Source organism: Tursiops truncatus, chromosome 16, assembly GCF_011762595.2.
Source record: "Tursiops truncatus isolate mTurTru1 chromosome 16, mTurTru1.mat.Y, whole genome shotgun sequence".
In the NCBI taxonomy this organism is placed as follows: Eukaryota; Metazoa; Chordata; class Mammalia; order Artiodactyla; family Delphinidae; genus Tursiops; species Tursiops truncatus.
The window spans coordinates 34,847,428-34,864,903 of NC_047049.1; the positions used below are offsets into that span (position 1 = coordinate 34,847,428).

General features: G+C 41.0%; 1 protein-coding gene across 2 annotated transcripts in view; it reads right to left on the bottom strand.

Moving 5' to 3' along the window:
• The window catches only part of PCGF5 (polycomb group ring finger 5), a 114,722-nt gene that overhangs the window by 72,136 nt on the left and 25,110 nt on the right, over positions 1-17,476 (bottom strand). The window contains exon 2 of one of the 2 annotated variants that reach the window (XM_073794204.1): positions 7,107-7,263. The exons of the other annotated variant lie outside the window; for it this stretch is intronic. The gene's annotated coding sequence lies outside the window, so the exon portion shown is untranslated. The remainder of the gene's footprint in view (positions 1-7,106; positions 7,264-17,476) is intronic. 2 annotated transcript variants of the gene reach the window in all.

The window sequence follows — 17,476 nt, forward strand, 5'->3', positions numbered from 1 at the left end:
TGGGTACAGAGTTTCTGTTCGGGAAGATGAAAAAGTTCTGGAGCTTGATGGTGGTGATGGCAGTACAACAATATGCATGTACTTAATGCCACAGAACTGTACACTTAAAAATGGTTAAATGGTAAAATTTGTGTTATGTTTATTTTATCACAATTTTTAAAAAGTTCTGGGATAAAAGATCTTCCTTTTTTAAAAAAGGAAAAAGAAATCACCAGCAAACAGTAAGACCCTTGGCAAGTCACTTCACGAGCCCTGATCTGCCCATCTATAAAAATGCTTTAGACTTGGGATACATCATCTCTAATGGGCCTTGAAAATCTTCAATCATATGGTTGTACAATTTGGGAGCATTACCTAGAGTGAACTGCATCTGTAATGAGTCAGGTGGGAACGTTTTAGTCCTTGTGGGCCATATGATATCTGTCTCAACCATGCAACTCTGACCACATAGGGCAAAGGCTGCCAAAGACAGTATGTAAACAAATGGATGTAGCTAGCTATTTTCCAATAAAACTTTATTTAAGAAACAGGCAGTGAGCAAGATTTGGCCCTTGGGCTGTATTTTGCCAGCTCCTGACCTAGAGAATATCTCTGTGAACATGCATAGATGACAGCAATTAAAAACTTCCCTATATCCCAGGGTTGAAAACTTCTATAGTGGCAATAAGCCTCTGACGACCGTCTCAAACCAAAATGTTTTTAGTGCAACAATTTAAACTAACTTTAAGATTTCTATTTTCCAGGCAATGAGTAGGATATAGTGGCTTAACTATGAGAAGGGGGTCATCCTCATCACTATCGTCATCATCAAACAGCTAGGGGAGTTAGAAACAATCTTTTATTCCTCTTTGTAAAGGTCTGCATAATCTGATATTTCTCCTAAGTCACGATGCAGAAAGTTTACCAACAAAAGGAAAAGGAATATTAAACAAAAACATTCTCTCCTGTTTGCCAAAGAGCAGGCTTAGTCTCCCACCTCTGACTTCAAAACACCAAATCGTCCTAGTGGCATTTAAAGAAGTACTTGCCCATTCTACCTAGGATTCTAGAGTGCTGATCTGAGAGAAAACACAGGGCTTCGAGGGGTAAGCTTTCTGCTTACATACTGATGGACAGTGCTGCAAGCTGGCCTGACCCGGGGAAGCCATGCTGGAGTGTGTGTACATGTCATCTTCAGCCTCACTGCGGCCTGGACCCTGGTCTCAGAAGAAGCCCTGAAGGACAGGGAGGTGAGCGTTCACCTTCCCATCTCCTTTGCCCTTTGAAGGACAACAGCTGCAACAAGAGAGAGCACATTTGAAATAAGAATACTGAGTCTCTGGGAACTAGATCTGGCCTCATAGTCTAGGGACAAGGAGGGATGCTTCCATTTCTACAGATGCTGAACAAAGAAATTTACACAGCCCAAGTACTAATGATATTCGCCCCTTCTAGCTTTTTGGATGACTGTTACATGTAAATCAAGAAGGATCTGTGCACAGAAGAAAAGAGTTTCAAAGTACTTTTCACTCAAGTCATCAAGACTGAGGACCATTCACTACTATATTGCTGAATTACAAAAGGAGAGGCTTTGACATTAGATCATGTAAATGCTGGCATTTTTAATTTACTAAATTAAGAACACTGCAGAAAAGTCCAAGGAAGAGAAGTAATTACATGTATTCATTTATGCTTTTAAAAGGTAAGTTTTGTGAAGAATTGTTCTTGATTTGAACAACTTACAATGATATTTCACTTCCTAAAATTTAAGAAGGATGATACTTATCACAAATACTGACAGGGAAGTTAACTGGAATTTGATGATTATAAATTAGTAGACCACCATTTCCTTTACAGTATTTCCTGAACAATTTGTTCTTTAACGCTCTTTACCAATGAAGCCTGAAGTTTTAGGTGAAGTACTCATTTCTACTGGAAAAGGAAAGAATTTCTGTAGTTAGAAACTGAATTTATTAGCATTGGCATGAATGCTTGTATGAAGCCTTTATGTCATATAAGTTAATTCACTTTAGAAGTATCCAACGATAAACACTAGTCATTAATAAACTGAATAAATAGAATCTGTTAAAAGTTGACATTTATAATACCCATACTCAACAACAACGTGAACACTTCATACTTTTGTACTTTATTCATTAACGTCATTGTTTTAATTGCCACATTAAAGATTAAATATTACATGTTAAATAAACATCCGCACAGATTTCTTCTGAACGCCTATTATGGGTTGAACTGTGTGCCCCCAAAAGATATATATAAAAGTCTTAACCCCTGAAACCTGTGAATGTGACTTTATTTGGAGAAAAGGTCTTTGAAGGTATAAGTTACAATGAGGTCGTACTAGAGTAGTTGGGCTCTTACTTTAAGAGGACTAGCGTATGGGCTTCCCTGGTGGTGCAGTGGTTGAGAGTCTGCCTGCCGATGCAGGGGACACGGGTTCATGCCCCGGTCCGGGAAGATCCCACATGCCGCGAAGCAGCTGGGCCCGTGAGCCATGGCCGCTGAGCCTGCGCGTCCGGAGCCTGTGCTCCTCAATGGGAGAGGCCACGACAGTGAGAGGCCCGTGTACCGCAAAAAAAAAAAAAAAAAAAAAAAAAAAGAGGACTAGCTTACTTATAAGAATAGGAGACAGACAAATAAGGAGAACATCATGTGAAGACACAGATGCGCAGAGAGAAGACGGCCACATAACGACAGCAGCAGAGACTGCAGCAGCAGCACCAGAACTGCCCGTTGCAGGGGAGGGAAACTCTCTCCAGGGATGTTTCCACCAGAAGGGACTACAACTCAGCTACCACTGGGTTAAAGAATTCAAGGACACTAATCAAATTTAGGATCATGGCTACAGGAAATGAGAGAGAATTTGCCCAGGCACATATAGAAGGATTTAAAAACAAAGAAACAAAAAACCCAGCACTGAGAATCCATTTGAATTGGTTACCATATTTCGAGTAGTACTGATTTGCAGACAGCCATGATTGACAAACGGATGAATGGACTGAACAAAAGGCTAACACGTGTGGAGACACATGGGGTATAGGAATGGAGGCTGAGAGAAAGCTAAGGGTGATTACATCAGGGTCTGAGGAAGACAAAGAAGGAAAGGGGTCAACTGAACTGAAAAGCAAGGGAGGAGTAGTGAATCCCCATTCACATTAATGTAATTTTCCCAAGTGTACAAGCCAGAATATGGTTGTTTTAAAATCAATTTATACTGCACTTAATTCTAGATATTCTTTTTGATCAGTTCACATGATATTTACAATATCTGGCACAGAATTAATTTGTGCTACATATAACAGAACAGTTACAGAGATTACTTGATACATATATACACAAACACACATGTACACACACGTATGCATGGTATATTTTAAAGACTACATGGGCTAAGAACTAGAGAGATGTATTTCTTCAAATATTAGAGTCACACTCACTTTTTTTTAATTTTTTAAATTTTTTTAAATTTTTGCGGTACGTGGGCCTCTCACTGCTGCGGCCTCTCCCATTGTGGAGCACAGGCTCCGGACGCGCAGGCTCAGCGGCCATGGCTCACGGGCCCAGCCACTCCGCGGCATGTGGGATCTTCCCGGACCGGGGCACGAACCCGCGTCTCCTGCATCGGAAGGCGGACTCTCAACCACTGCGCCACCAGGGAAGCCCTAGAGTCACACTCACTTTTAACTGATTATCTCTTTTACGCTTTATAAGAGACAAGTATCAAGACTAATTAACAGCTGATGATGCCCGTCAATGCCTGGCATTATGTTTGGAGCAATATATCAGAACTACTAGCATTTGTAAACCTTGACTCTGGAAACCATTTAAACTGCACATAAGAACACTCTATACCACATATGGTAACATCTATACTATTCAGAATCAAAATATAGACAAGTAGCACTTAGGAAGTAAAACTTACTGTGATAAACAAAAATGTGAGTGTTTTGTAGTGTTATCCTTTGAAGATGCTGTTTCTTCATGTAGTATAATGCTCACGCTGTAAGTTTTCTCATACAGTTTCTACCATGAAGACAGGACTGAAGTGCAACTTATATCTTTACAAAGACGGATGACACCAAGCTTAGTAAAAATGCAAACTTCCTAGTACAATGATGAATTCAACTTACTTTCAGCTAAAGGTTTTATAGTTAAAAGAAAGAAAAGCTTCAAGAAAAGGCATGAAACAGAATTCTTGTTTTTATATAAGGAGGTGCCTTCCATTTTCTTACCCACCCAAAGTGTAAAGACAACAGACAGAGAGAAGTGGCATGCATGAGTTAACCGTAGTTAGACACTACAATCCTTATAGGGATATTCACAGTTATTTTCCACTTTGAGTTATTCAGATTCAGTTCTCTATCTCATCCCTGTCTGCACAGCAGCCTCTAGGTACACAGTACAAAATATTAACCAAGTGGGTACAAAATAAAAAGCAAATAAACTTCCAGTTACTTCTGGCCCAATAATTCATTTCCTCTAACCAACCAGCCTAAGAGTTCCCTGTGGCCGTTAAGGGGCACTGCCAACTACTCTGACCAAATCGTTCCTGAATGACTGTCAAGCATGATCATTCCTAAAAATCTGTGAAATGGAGATGTGGTGGGAACGGAATGGCCTCAACTCAACACGTCATCCTCTATGCTTTCCTGTTCCTTCTTGTACATAAAGGCTGGAATTCGGTGACACCTTTGAAATCCTATCTCAGATGCCATCTAGGCAAAAGGCAGCCCCACGAACCCTCCTCAAGCTTCACTCAACCTATCCTGCAGGTCAGAGTCAGCTTTCTAAAGCCACTGCTTCTCTCCCTTGGTCAACAACAAATAATGTAGTGAGCTCTGCCAAGTACCCAGCAATGTCCTCATCTAACAAATGAAATCATGGCACAGAGAGTGTGCATGACAACTAGGACCACACAGCTCACGATGGATGGAGGAGGCGTGGAACCCAGCAGGGCAGTTCCAGGAGTGCTCTGGTGCTGCTGGACCACCTTCCAGACCACTTTGCTCTGCATAAGCACAGCACCTCTGGAGCCTGGAACCAGACAACCTTCATCACCCTAGCTCCACTCTCTCCAACACAGCACCTCCTCTCCACAGCTGCAGCGAGCTTCTCACTGTCCCGCAAACACAATGTGAACACCAACCTCTAACCTGGGCTTATTTACACCGCTCCCCACCAGATGGGATGCTCTATTTCCTCCTCCTCACCATCCAGGAAGGCCAACTACAATTCTACATCTTCTCAAATTGTTCCTTCTTCCAGCCTTCCCACCTCATTTGAGTCTCTCTTTTCTGAGAACTGCTAGAGACCCGTGCACCTGATGTTTTAACGAGTTTAGGATGAGTACTGATGTTTGGTGTTTATATGGTCTACCAGGTCAGGTGGGAAAACACCCTGGAGGCAGGGACAGACAGGACCCAGCATAGGTTCGTGAACCGAGCAGATGCTCAATACATGCTGCTGATTTTATAACAACCTCACGGCAATACACTGAGTAAAATAATGCAGCACGCTGTCATGAAACACCTGGGAAATCATCTCAAGACTTTTGGGGCACACGTAAAGGTGCACATAACTTCCAGAGTATTCTTCAACTGAATAACCGATTTCCCCAGCTGATCATGCCAACTAAGAAGGCATTTCTGTGTTTAGATAGCACCAGTCTATGCATATGTGAGAGTGTAAACAGCCAGGGACTGACACTCGAGGCGTGTTCAAACACAGCACTGGAAAGAGAACGAGGGATCCCAGTTTGTTGGAATCAAAATGATGTTTCGAAAAGGCTGATAAGATGGAAAATGAAAATAAAATGCACCCAGTTGCCGTTCTTTTTTGCTCTGGATCATTTATTTAACAAACTCTTCCTAGTACCTCCACGTTAAACACTGTTTGGGGCACTGTGAAGGATGCTGTCATAGTCCCACAGAGGTTTTGGTGAAGCAGCTCACCTGAGAATTTTTCAGGGTCAGAATGAGCCATTTATGCTTTTACATTTGAACGAGGTGAAACCTGCACTCTGAGTATCATCAGAAGGCAAACACAGTTTTGAGAAGTTACAAAGATACACAGAGATATGGGTCAGAATCTGCAGCATTTCTGATTTTCCGTGCTTTTTTTTAAAGAGTAACTCACAGGAGAGGGAAAGAGAGGGAGCAAACAGCAGAAAGCAGGTGTGGTCTAATCGGTACCAGGTGTCTAGCACGAGGCACTAGGATAGCCTTTCTGCTTCCCCCAGGGCCTGGGCACCCAGCCACGGCCAAGTCCCTGAGCACCCTAACAGCGGACCGCACAGACTGCAGGTTCTGCTGGCCCCATGCTTCTATGGCAACCACTGAACCTCTGTGGGACAATCATCTCTTACTGGGCTAAGCCAATTACACACCTTGATATTAGAAACCTTCAGGTGGCATACTCTAATAAAGAACACTTAGAGGGTATCTGCTTGTTGATATATCTTACTAGGAGATTGCCAGGTTAGCTTTTAGATGTAATGTTTTCATAGTGTGGCTACATTAAATACCCTTCTGTAATACACACATTACTCAAAGAGGGAGAATAAAATCCCTACTAACTGCGCACAGTTCAAGGAGCACACAAATATGTGCTGTGACCATGAGAGGAATCACAAGAGCAATGGCGCTTTCTGGCAGAGAAGGGGGCTCTGATAGCAGGTAGATTCCTTGCAATAAGGGGAAGAGGGCCTAGCACCCCTCAGCAGAGAGTTGGGGGCCAGCCTCCTGGAAAGAAGGGGAAGCTAAGGGAGAGCCCTGGGATGTACGAAGTTGTAAACCATTCATAAAGTACCCAAGCTTTTCTGAAGTCTACTACTATTATCACCTGTCTCCTTAAATGTGAGAAACAGCGGAAAATACAAATGGTAGAGATTCAAACAAGAACAAACACTCATTTTGGAAATCTTCTGAACTCTGTTAAATGAGCTGGCATGTGCACATTGGTTCCACACTCACTCACTCCCCAAGCCTGATCAGTACCTGCTAAATGAGGATGACTATAACTTGATAACAGCAGGTGTCTTAGTTCAGGCTGCTAGAACAAAATACCATAAACTGGAACGGCTTATAAACAACAGAAACATTTCTCACAGTTCTGGAGGCTGGAAGTCTGAGATCAGGGTGGCACCATGGTTGGGTGCTGGAGAGAGCCCTCTTCTGGTTTGCAGGTGGCCGACCACGGTTGTATCCTCACACATGCGAAGAGCAGAGTAGAGGAAGCAAGCTCTCTCGTGATTCTTTGGCTGCACTGCAAGGCATATGGGGTCTTGGTTCCTCGATCAGGGTTTGAACCCATGCCCCCTGCAGTGGAAGCCCAGAGCCCTAACCACTGGACCACCTGGGAAGTCCCATCTCTCATGATTCTTATAAAGGCACTAATCCACTCATGAGGGATCCATCCTTAGGACTTAACCTAATCTTAATTTTCTCCCAAAGGCCCACCTTTTAACACCATCATATTGGGGGTGGGGAGACATGATTTCACCACGGGAATGTTGGAGGACACAAACATTCAGCCAATAAGATTAGGTGTCCTCTGATTTGTCATGCATCCTCTAAGACTACCATAGAGGGATTCCCACACTTGTAAAGTTTGCTTCTATAAGGAAGACACCATCAATTTTCAATAGGATAAAGTAGGGGAAATATGAAAGTTAGAGGCCAGATGTTAGAAAAAAAAGATTACTGATAAAAATGTAAATAGATTATACAAGATGACTAAGCAGTACAAAATACCACATAGATTTGGAATTTTTATGAATGTAGTGGTCACAAACCACAGATGGCCAAGGTGCAAACAATCATCTGTCTAGAAATAGCTTTTAATGGGAAAAAGGAAATTATTTGACTAAAGGCCACTGAAATCTACCAATGACAAGAAGCTCATAACTCCAACAGAAAAAAAAGGGGGGGAAGAAAATGAACATTTATTTTTTGATGAGGAGAGTTGAAACTACCTATCTCCCCTTGGTATTAATAAAGTTCCATCTGACTAATGGAGAATACCAGTAGGGACACCCTCCACTGAGGTTGTCACTATTTCTCCTGATCCCAGGAATCAGCTGAAGCCAGCTCCCTGGAAGGTCAGGATTTCTAGAGAAATGCAAAAATAAGATGAGTGAGAAGAATACAGCTTTCCTCATCATCATGATTTCTGGGAATCAAGTAGCAGAGGCATGGCTCTTCTCTCCCCCATGCCTACCAGAGCTCATACACTCTTCAAAAGATCAGGCTCTACAACTGTGACCCTATTTCTGTTTCGTAAAGAGGTTCATTTATACCATTTTTTTAGATTCCACATATAAGTGATATCAAACGATACTTGCCTTTCTCTGACTTACTTCACTCAGTATGATAATCTCTAAGTTCATCTATGCTGTTGCAAATGGCATTAGTTCGTTCTTTTTATGGCTGAGTAATATTCCATTGTATGTATGTACCACATCTTCTTTATCCATTCCTCTGTTGATGGACATTTAGGTTGCTACCATGTTCTGGCTATTGTAAATAGTGCTGCAATGAACATTGGGGTGCATGTACCTTTTCGAATTATGGGTTTCTCTGGATATATGCCCAGGAATGGGATTGCTGGGTCATATGGTAGTTCTATTTTTAGTTTGTTAAGGAACCTCCATACTGTTCTCCATAGTGGCTGTACCAATTTACATTCCCACCAACAGTGCAAGAAGGTTCCCTTTTCTCCACACCCTCACCAGCATTTATTGTTTGTAGATTTTTTGATGATTGACATATACACACAACTATATATAAAATAGATAACTAATAAGAAGCTACTGTATAGCACAGGAAACTCTACTCAATACTCTGTAATGACCTATATAGGAAAAGAATCTAAAAAAGAGTAGATATATGTATATGTATAACTGATTCACTTTGCTGTACAGCAGAAACTAACACAACATTGTAAATCAACTATACTCCAATAAAAATTAATTGAAAAAGAAAAAATGTCACTAAATTGTTAAAAAAAAAAAATCAATCTCTTCCATGTTAATGAGGGGAATTTTTCGTGGTAAAACAGGGAGAGCAAGACAGTTTTAAGTCTTCCAGATCAGCCTACAAACCCTTATACCTTTGCTCCTTCAACTGCGGTCCACAGACCGCCAGCATCAGCACCACCAGGGAGCTTGTTAGGAATGCAGAATCTGGGGCCCCAGGTGATTCATATGCAATTAAAATTTCAGAAGCACTGTGAATGTGCTAAAAATATTTCTTACTCCTGGGATTAGGTATTTCTCCCCACACGCTAGGGGTCAGTGCAGTTAGGCCAAGTCTAGGACGATCCGAGCACCAAAATGAATGATAGTAAGGGATTATAACACACTGAATTTAAAGAAAAGAAGCCATGAGTCCATATTTATAACAAATGAATGAATGGGGTAAGTGGAAGCTCTTCTTTACAATGGAAGGCCCACATAACTATATAAGTGATTAAAGAGTTAGAAAAATCACCATTTTGCAACTACCATCATTATAATGGTTCAGGAAAGAATCTCCAGGGATCCTAAAGCCATTAGGTGAACGTTTGTTGGGGGACTAGGATATTTACACAGTTTTGCAGTATCTCTCCACATACTATTTATGAATTACAAAAGGATAAAGGTAACTTTACAGTGGAGAAATCTATTGGACACTACCTAAACCAAGTGATCAAATTTAACATCACTAGGAACGGGACCACCTGACATATGTACCTGCTGAGGCGATGCACTTAGGAGGATACAGTAGCACTTATGTAGTATTTCTGCCCCCAAATGTAAAACCTGACTCTAATCATGAGGAAACATAAATAAGCCCGTATTGAGGGACATTTTACAAAGCAAACGACCTGTACTTTTCAAAAATGTTAATGTTATGAAAGACAAAGAAAAACTGAAAAAGATTAAAGAGGCTTGATAACTAAATGGAATGTGTGATCCCAGGCTTCTTCCTGGATTGAGACTTCCTTCTTGTTGTTACATGCATATTACTGTTAAAGAGTTCACCATTGAGACAGGTCTGCACATTAGCTAATGACACTGTATCAATGTTACATTTCCAGAATAAGGTAACTATATCTCCTTTTAGGTGATACAAACTGAAGTATTTAGAGGTGAAGGGTCATATCTGCAACTTATTCTTAAGTAGTTCAGTGAGATCTGTAATAATATGTATATATATACAGAGAGAGAGAGATAAAGCAAATGTGGCAAAATGTTAACGAACGGCTCATCTAAGTGAAACGTACATGGGTGTTCACTGAACTATTCTGGCAACTTTTCTATAGATTTTGAATTTGTAGAAATAAAAAGTTGGAAATAGAAAAAAAAAGTGCAAAAGATCAAAAAGTAATGCAATTAAAAATGGCCCTCATCCTCCTACAACCTTCTAGAAGAGTTAGAATACCACTACCGACTGTACCCTCCCCCACCTAGAGTGGTCTTGAAATTGAATACAGGTAAGTGCCAGGCTGAATAAAACTCCTCTTTATAAGAGTTTTAGGAAAAAGCATTTTCGAGGCTACAAGCCTCTTCTTTGAAAGTGCAGCTCCTAATTCCTTCTACAACGTGCAGGGGGTGTTCTTGACACAGGAAATAGAGCAGTGAAGCAGGCAAAGGGCCTGTTCTCATGGAGCTTACATTCTCCTAGAAGGAAACAGACAATAAACAAACAAGGTCAGGCAGTAGTTAAGTGCCATGAAGCAAAATAAAGCTGACAGAGACGGAGTGCTGTTTAAAACAGATGGTTGGAGAAGGACTCTAGCCAGGTGACGCTGAGCAGAGACCTGAATGCGGTGAGGGATTAAACTGTACGGGTGGCTGGGGGGAGTGTATACCAGGCAGAGGGCACGGCACGTGCAGAGGCGCTAAGGCAGGATGGTGCTCAAGCTGGCGCAGAGAGAGTAAGGGGGAGATTGGAGGTAGTGAGGTCATGGAGTCCCTCACAGACCATCATCAAGACTTTCTTGTTTACTCTGATACGCTGACTGGTGCCTCCCACCTGTCCATCTCACTCTGGACAGCTAACTACCCAGCCGTCTAACGAAGGGACTGCCGTGGGGAAGCAGCCAAGGGTGCTTGCTCAGCACGAGGCTCAAGCACGCTTCCCCTTTTGCCAGCCATCTCAGGTTGTTTCTTCCGCAGGCTCCATACTCAAGAACACTCTGCCTAATCCCTTTCTCCTTCCACTCCCACTGAATCCTCATGCAAAGGTCTCCAAAAGGTTCTCTTTGGGTTGAGAGGTTTGAAAAAAAAAAAAAAGAGCCCTGTCATAGCCGATCAACCTAAGAGCCATGTTTATAACATCCAGTGCTGGTTCTCACAGAAGTCATTATCCCTTCCTAGATGCTAAGTTCTGAAGGGGGCTGAGTCGCAACAAAGCATTAGCGCCATTAGCATAAGAAAAAGTCTTCGAAAATGCCCAGAAAGTGCTTCAGAAAACACTGGCACCTACCTCTCCATTCTCCTTTAATCAAACCTGCTTTTCTTCAAGTTCTGCTGTTAAGCAACTTGAAAGCAGGGGTCATCATGGTCACTCTTTTATTCCTAGTGACAAGCGAGGGACCTGGCATATAGTAGTTCATCAATAAATATCTGTGGGACGGCATTTTATGGGAAAAAGATTAAAAAGCCAATTTCTTATTAATTAAGCTGATGGAGGTTGCCAAAATGTTAATACACTGTACCTTTCATCTCTATTAACTGTAAATATATTGTAACTGATTCAGATGCAGTCTGATGCAGGACGCGGTGCTCGGCACACAGTAGGAACTTACTAGGTATTCGATGGATGGAGGGATGGTTAATTTGATGACCAACCACCCATCAGATAGGAGCTGTGTGGGCTGACCTGTGAAAGCCATCATTTATAATATTTATAACATCGTTTCTAGAGGAAAAAATGTGCCTTGGGCTTGGTTCATAACCATTAGTTCATAAATGAACTTCAGAATACCAGCTTGTAAAATGGATATCTGCGATGGCAGGTACGTTTTCACTCGCAGACTGTTTATGAGGGATTCAGAGTACCATGACTGATTTGGGGAGGAGTGGCGGATATCCGCTCCCTGTTAGCTGAATGAAGCCAAGTGTATAGAGATTAAATTTTTGTAGTAATTTGGAAACTCAGAAAGAAAGGAGATTGATTTCATAGTGTCCTTTCAAACTATTTGGGAGCAACTGTGCTCAAGGATGGATGACATGGAGAATCAAAGAAATAAAGATTTTGCCCAACTTAGTGACTCTAATGAGAGACAGAAATATATTAGATGCTTTAAAAACAGTTATATTTACAGATCTGATCTCACTGGACTTGGAAGGACTAGGGTCCTAAACCTGTTTTACATACGATTTGATTTACACCCATAAAACTTTAAAAAGTTGTTTATATAGATAAAAATTACAAACTTACGAGATAATTTAGATATATACTCAATTTAAATATAGCTACACACTCTGAATTTTAAGAAAATCTTTTTTTTTTTTGTCATTTTATGAAAAAGCAGCTAAAATCTGAGCACCAAAGAAACCTTCAACATTGTGCTCAGATAAAGGCAGCTTATTACCCTTCTTGAACTTTGTGACCTACACAGTACCAAATCAATATCAAAAGCACTCATTTTCAGAAAAAGAAACTGAGGCAGTCAAAGGGGAATGGGGTTTAAGGAAGAGAGAGAAAAAGGACACAGGAACAATGAATTGGAAGTGGGGGAACTTTCGCTATGTACGAAAAGTTTTATTCTCTGAGCTATCCCTCTTAGCATTTTCTGGGTTCTTATGTGTGTCGCTTTCCAAAACTCCTGAGAGGCAAAGGTTTGCCTGGATAGAAATGGCTCCACCTTTTCATATCAATTTATTCTCCATTTTAGTAATTTCCAAACAGCCTAGTTAAAAACAAACAAAAACAAAAACACTGCAGAAAATAAAAGAGTTTGATATAGATGACTAAGAAGAGAATGTAAAGGATTATGCTAGATGGCCCTATGGTTCTCCTAGCTTGGTAAGGCCCTGGATGAAATGCAGTCAGCGTTTGCAGCATCTGAAATCATCTATTAGCAAGGTCTAAACACGGTCCTTATTTTGTAATGGAGTGAAAGTGAGTATGTAGTCTCAATCACCCCACAAATACTTTACTGCAGGCCTACCCTGTACCAGGCACTGGGCCAGGTGCCTGGAATACACAGGTGAATTAGGCAGACATGGCCCCGTCTTCATGGAGCTTACATTCCAGAGGAACTGAATATTAATTAAACAAATATCTACTAAGTACATATTAGTTAAGAGGCTCTAAAACAGCTGAGAGCAAACTTCTAACAAAAGGAGAAGGGACTAATATAAAAAGTTTTTCATGAAAACCCCAGGATCACATAACTTCAATGATTCAAATGACCTTAAAGGTCGTTAAGTTCAACGTACTGTATTATCCAATTCTGGGATCCTGTCTAAGACATCCCTAGCAAATAGCCCTCTTCTCTGTTGCAAGGTTTGTCAGAATATTTTATAAGGAGTAAAGAATAGAAATGTATACAAATTAAACACTATATTCATAATTTTTAAAAATTTCTTTATAAAAGCCAATAACTAGACATGTTTAAAAACATGTTCTTTAAATTTTATCACTACCTCATTTGTAGTTCTGGTTACACTAAATGGAACACTTTTACAATTTTTTATGTCATGCTCCATAAACTCAAACACCTTCAATAAACAGCAACTAGTTGCAAAATCACATTATGAAAACTGTTATAAAAGTGTCACATTAGCTTATATTAACATAACACTCATTTTAGAAATGTGGATCTTACTGAAATCATTAGGTTCACAACTAAACAGCCTAAAAAAAATCAGGTTTAAAGCTTTTGACTACCTATACTTGCTTCTGCTCTTCACAGAAAGCCTACATCAAAAGAATGAAAGAGCTATAAAATATATTTCAATTTTGAAATTACAATGTAAAATAAACAAAAATGTTAGAGAAAGCAGGAAACAGTAAGAAAGGAAATTCCCATTAACAGATAGATAGTTTGTTAGGATACACTGTCAAGGAGTTAAAAACGTAAGTCTCATACAAATATAAATTGAGCATGTGTCAAAAATTTATTTAAGTCATTAATGATGAAACCAGCAGTATGATACATCCGGTTCAGTGGAGTATAGGAAAGCCTGAAGTGTATATAGTCAATGAAAGACAGAATGCTGAAATAAGATTGCTAATACATATATAAAACTGTTTAATATGCTATAGGTCAATAAAACTATAACTTTGAGGGTTATCTTCTCTATCAGACAAAAATTATTTGCAAGTTATCAATCTACAATGAACATCCAACTTCACAGAATCTGGGTCCTAATCAATAGTAAATAGTAAGTTAAACAAAGGTACAGTTTCCTAGCAAATTATGTGATCCGTGACCGGGTATGTCTGCCAATGCTTCAGCGTATCACTGAAAGGACATGCAACCACCCTTGTGCCTCATTCCCAAGTGTTAGATGATTTTTCTTAACACTTTAATGTGCAGTAAAACCTTGACTATACAAAACCCTCATGTATGATTAGTCTTGATAATGGCATGGTCCAGAGACCTAAATTAGCCCTTAAAATGCTAGTAGCAAGGCATACACTGGTGACTGGTAGATGAACACCCCCCGCCCCCCACCAAGGCTGCAAAATCACTCTTTATTTGCTTGCCTGCTTTTATCACACTTGGCCTCTCTTCTTCTATCTCAGAAAATGTGCTGCCTACCTTGTGTTGCTTCTAGTCATTTCCACCAACACATTTCTGTACTGTTTATTTTCCTTTAAAAATATCCCTTTGTATGAATACTAATCATGTCAACCTTTTAACCAAAAAAAAAAATTCTAACTCTTTCAACATAAATACATCTAAAAGTTTGAGTCAGAGTTTGATAATAAGCATCATATTCTATAGCATAAATGGTTAATCCCTCTGCCCATCCATCCCTTATTCTAATATTAAAAAACATAATGAAATATTTAAGATCAATAACTTAATTTCTACTAACTGAAAAATAATTAAGAAGGAACCTTCTAAAGGCTTCTTCCTAAGGGGTCAATATAGTAAAAACTTCTGGCTCTATATTACATTACAGTTACAGTATCCCTCATTTAGAGCCTTAATAATTTATAGTAATGATGGCTATGCTACAATGTGCCAGATACTGTGCTAAGGGCTTTCCAAATTTCATCCTGTTTAATCCTCACAACAATCTTGTGAACTAGTTTGTATTATCAGCCCCATTTTTCAGATGAAGAAACTCAGTCACAGAGAATTAAATTAACTTTCCCAAGATCACAATGGTGGTGGGATTCATTTCCAGGTTATTCAGCTTCAGAGCCCTCCGGTTAAACCACTAGGCTACATTAATGGAGAAGCCAGAATTTTAAAAACAGATACATTAACAATAACAATAACAACACTTGTATGACACTTTTTATATGTAGCCACTATTCTAAGCAATGAACATACAGAACTTATTTATTTCTCACAATAACCCTCTGGGGTATGATTATTATTTCCAATTTACAGAAGAAGAAATTGAGGCAAAGAGAGGTTAAGTATACTTGCCCAAGGTCACAATGCTAAGAAGATGCAAGGCTGAGACGCAAACCTGGACAGCCTGGCTTCCAAGTCCAGGACCTTCCCCTGATGCCATGCTGCTTCTTGCTAACAATTTGAAAAGCATAACACAAGTAAACAGTCCTAACTCTTTAGAACCTCTGAGGTTGGAAATAACCACATTAAAGCACAGACCCATAACGAAATGTTCATCACTATAATCAAAAGTCATCGAGAACAGGTTAAAAGGTTTTCATTCAGCCTTGTTAAGAAGGCAAAGAAGTAACACACTTAAGCAAAATTTCATCCAAGATGATTTCTAAAAAAATATTTTTCTGGAAAACAAACTCAATACAGAACAAATGAGGTGTTACAGTAGCTTTTTAAAACCTTTCTGTAGAAATTGTTTTTGTTCTTGTAGCTTGGGGTTTCTCAGAATTCCCTCAGGGGCTGTGGGTAGACGGGGAAGGGGAAGAGATAGGACCCCAGTTCCCCACGCCACCTTTAAGCAAGCAGTTCTGTTTATATTTTTTACATATTGGATTTCCCCATAAACTTTTGCTTTGATGGGACCTAGGCTCCCGTGAGAACTCGGTCTGAGTGGGGAGCCCTTCTCAACTTCGGAAAGCTTTCCCCATCACTTCCCCAACATCCCAGAAGGTATATTAATACTTCACAGCATTTCTCCTCTTCCTTCTCGAATCTCATGTCCTAACCATTCTCCCACACGACCTTACCTTTCCATCCTCCTCTGTCAACAATCATCACCACCACTGCTCACGTTTACCAAACTCCTTCTACACGGCAGGTTCTCGGTTAAATGTTTTCACGTAACTCCTTCACTGACTGTGCTCAACAGCCCTGTGAATGAGATTCTACTATGGCCCTACTTTACAGAGGAGCTCACTGTCCAATGGTCACGGAGTGATGGAAGTAAGATGAAAAACTAGACGGCCCACCCGAAGGGCCCCCAACTCTTAACCAGTACGCTATCCTGCCTCTCAGTCAGGAGATCCCTGTTCAAAATTTCCCTGAGACACTGTTCCAGACTCAACCTCCCAAAACCAAAACAAAACAGAACACAAAGCTCCCTTCCTTCTGGAGCAGCCATTTCATAGCAGCACCTCACACACTCAACGCTCAGCTCTCAGTACGATATCACCCACACACGCTGATGCCGACACTCATGAAATCATGTTGTGTGTTCTTTCAGACACGCACGTGTGTCTGGCCCTCCAATTAGGTTGTTTCTCAAAACGAGGGACTATCTCCCTTGTGCTTTCTACATCCTCACTCTCCTCACTAGATCACCTAGAATGGGTTTGGGCACAGTGTCGGAAGATGTCCAACCCTCAGTGTCAAGAGTCCCGGCCGCGGTCGGGACCCCTGAGTTCTAGTCCCACCTGGGGCAAGGCCCTGTAGAAGATGCCGTTGTCATCCCCCACCCCTCCTAGTCTTCAAGCCTCCCCTCTCCATGCTGCAGGCAGCCTTCTGTGAGCCCTGTGCTTGGACTGTGGCTCTGGGCGCAGGCTGGGCTGGCGCAGAGAGTGAGCTGGGAATGCAGGGCAGCTAATGTCTCCAGGAAACAGCCCTCAGTCAAGGGCAAATAGCCCTGCTCCCTTGCCCTTTAGGGAGGATAACTCTCAAGTGTGTGGACTGTCTCCCCCAGTTCCATCGAGGGACTGAGCTCCAGGTACCCACAGCAGTAATTCTCTTGAAAATGCACCTTGATTTAAGGCTTCCTCCTCTGCCCTGTCCCACTTGCCCACTTCCCTGCTGACATTCTTGGGAGAACCTCTCACATAAACCGCTTACTCTCAAATCCTTGTCTTGGGGTCTCCTTCTGGGGAAGCCAAACTGAGATCTGCTCTCCTTTGTGACTCCA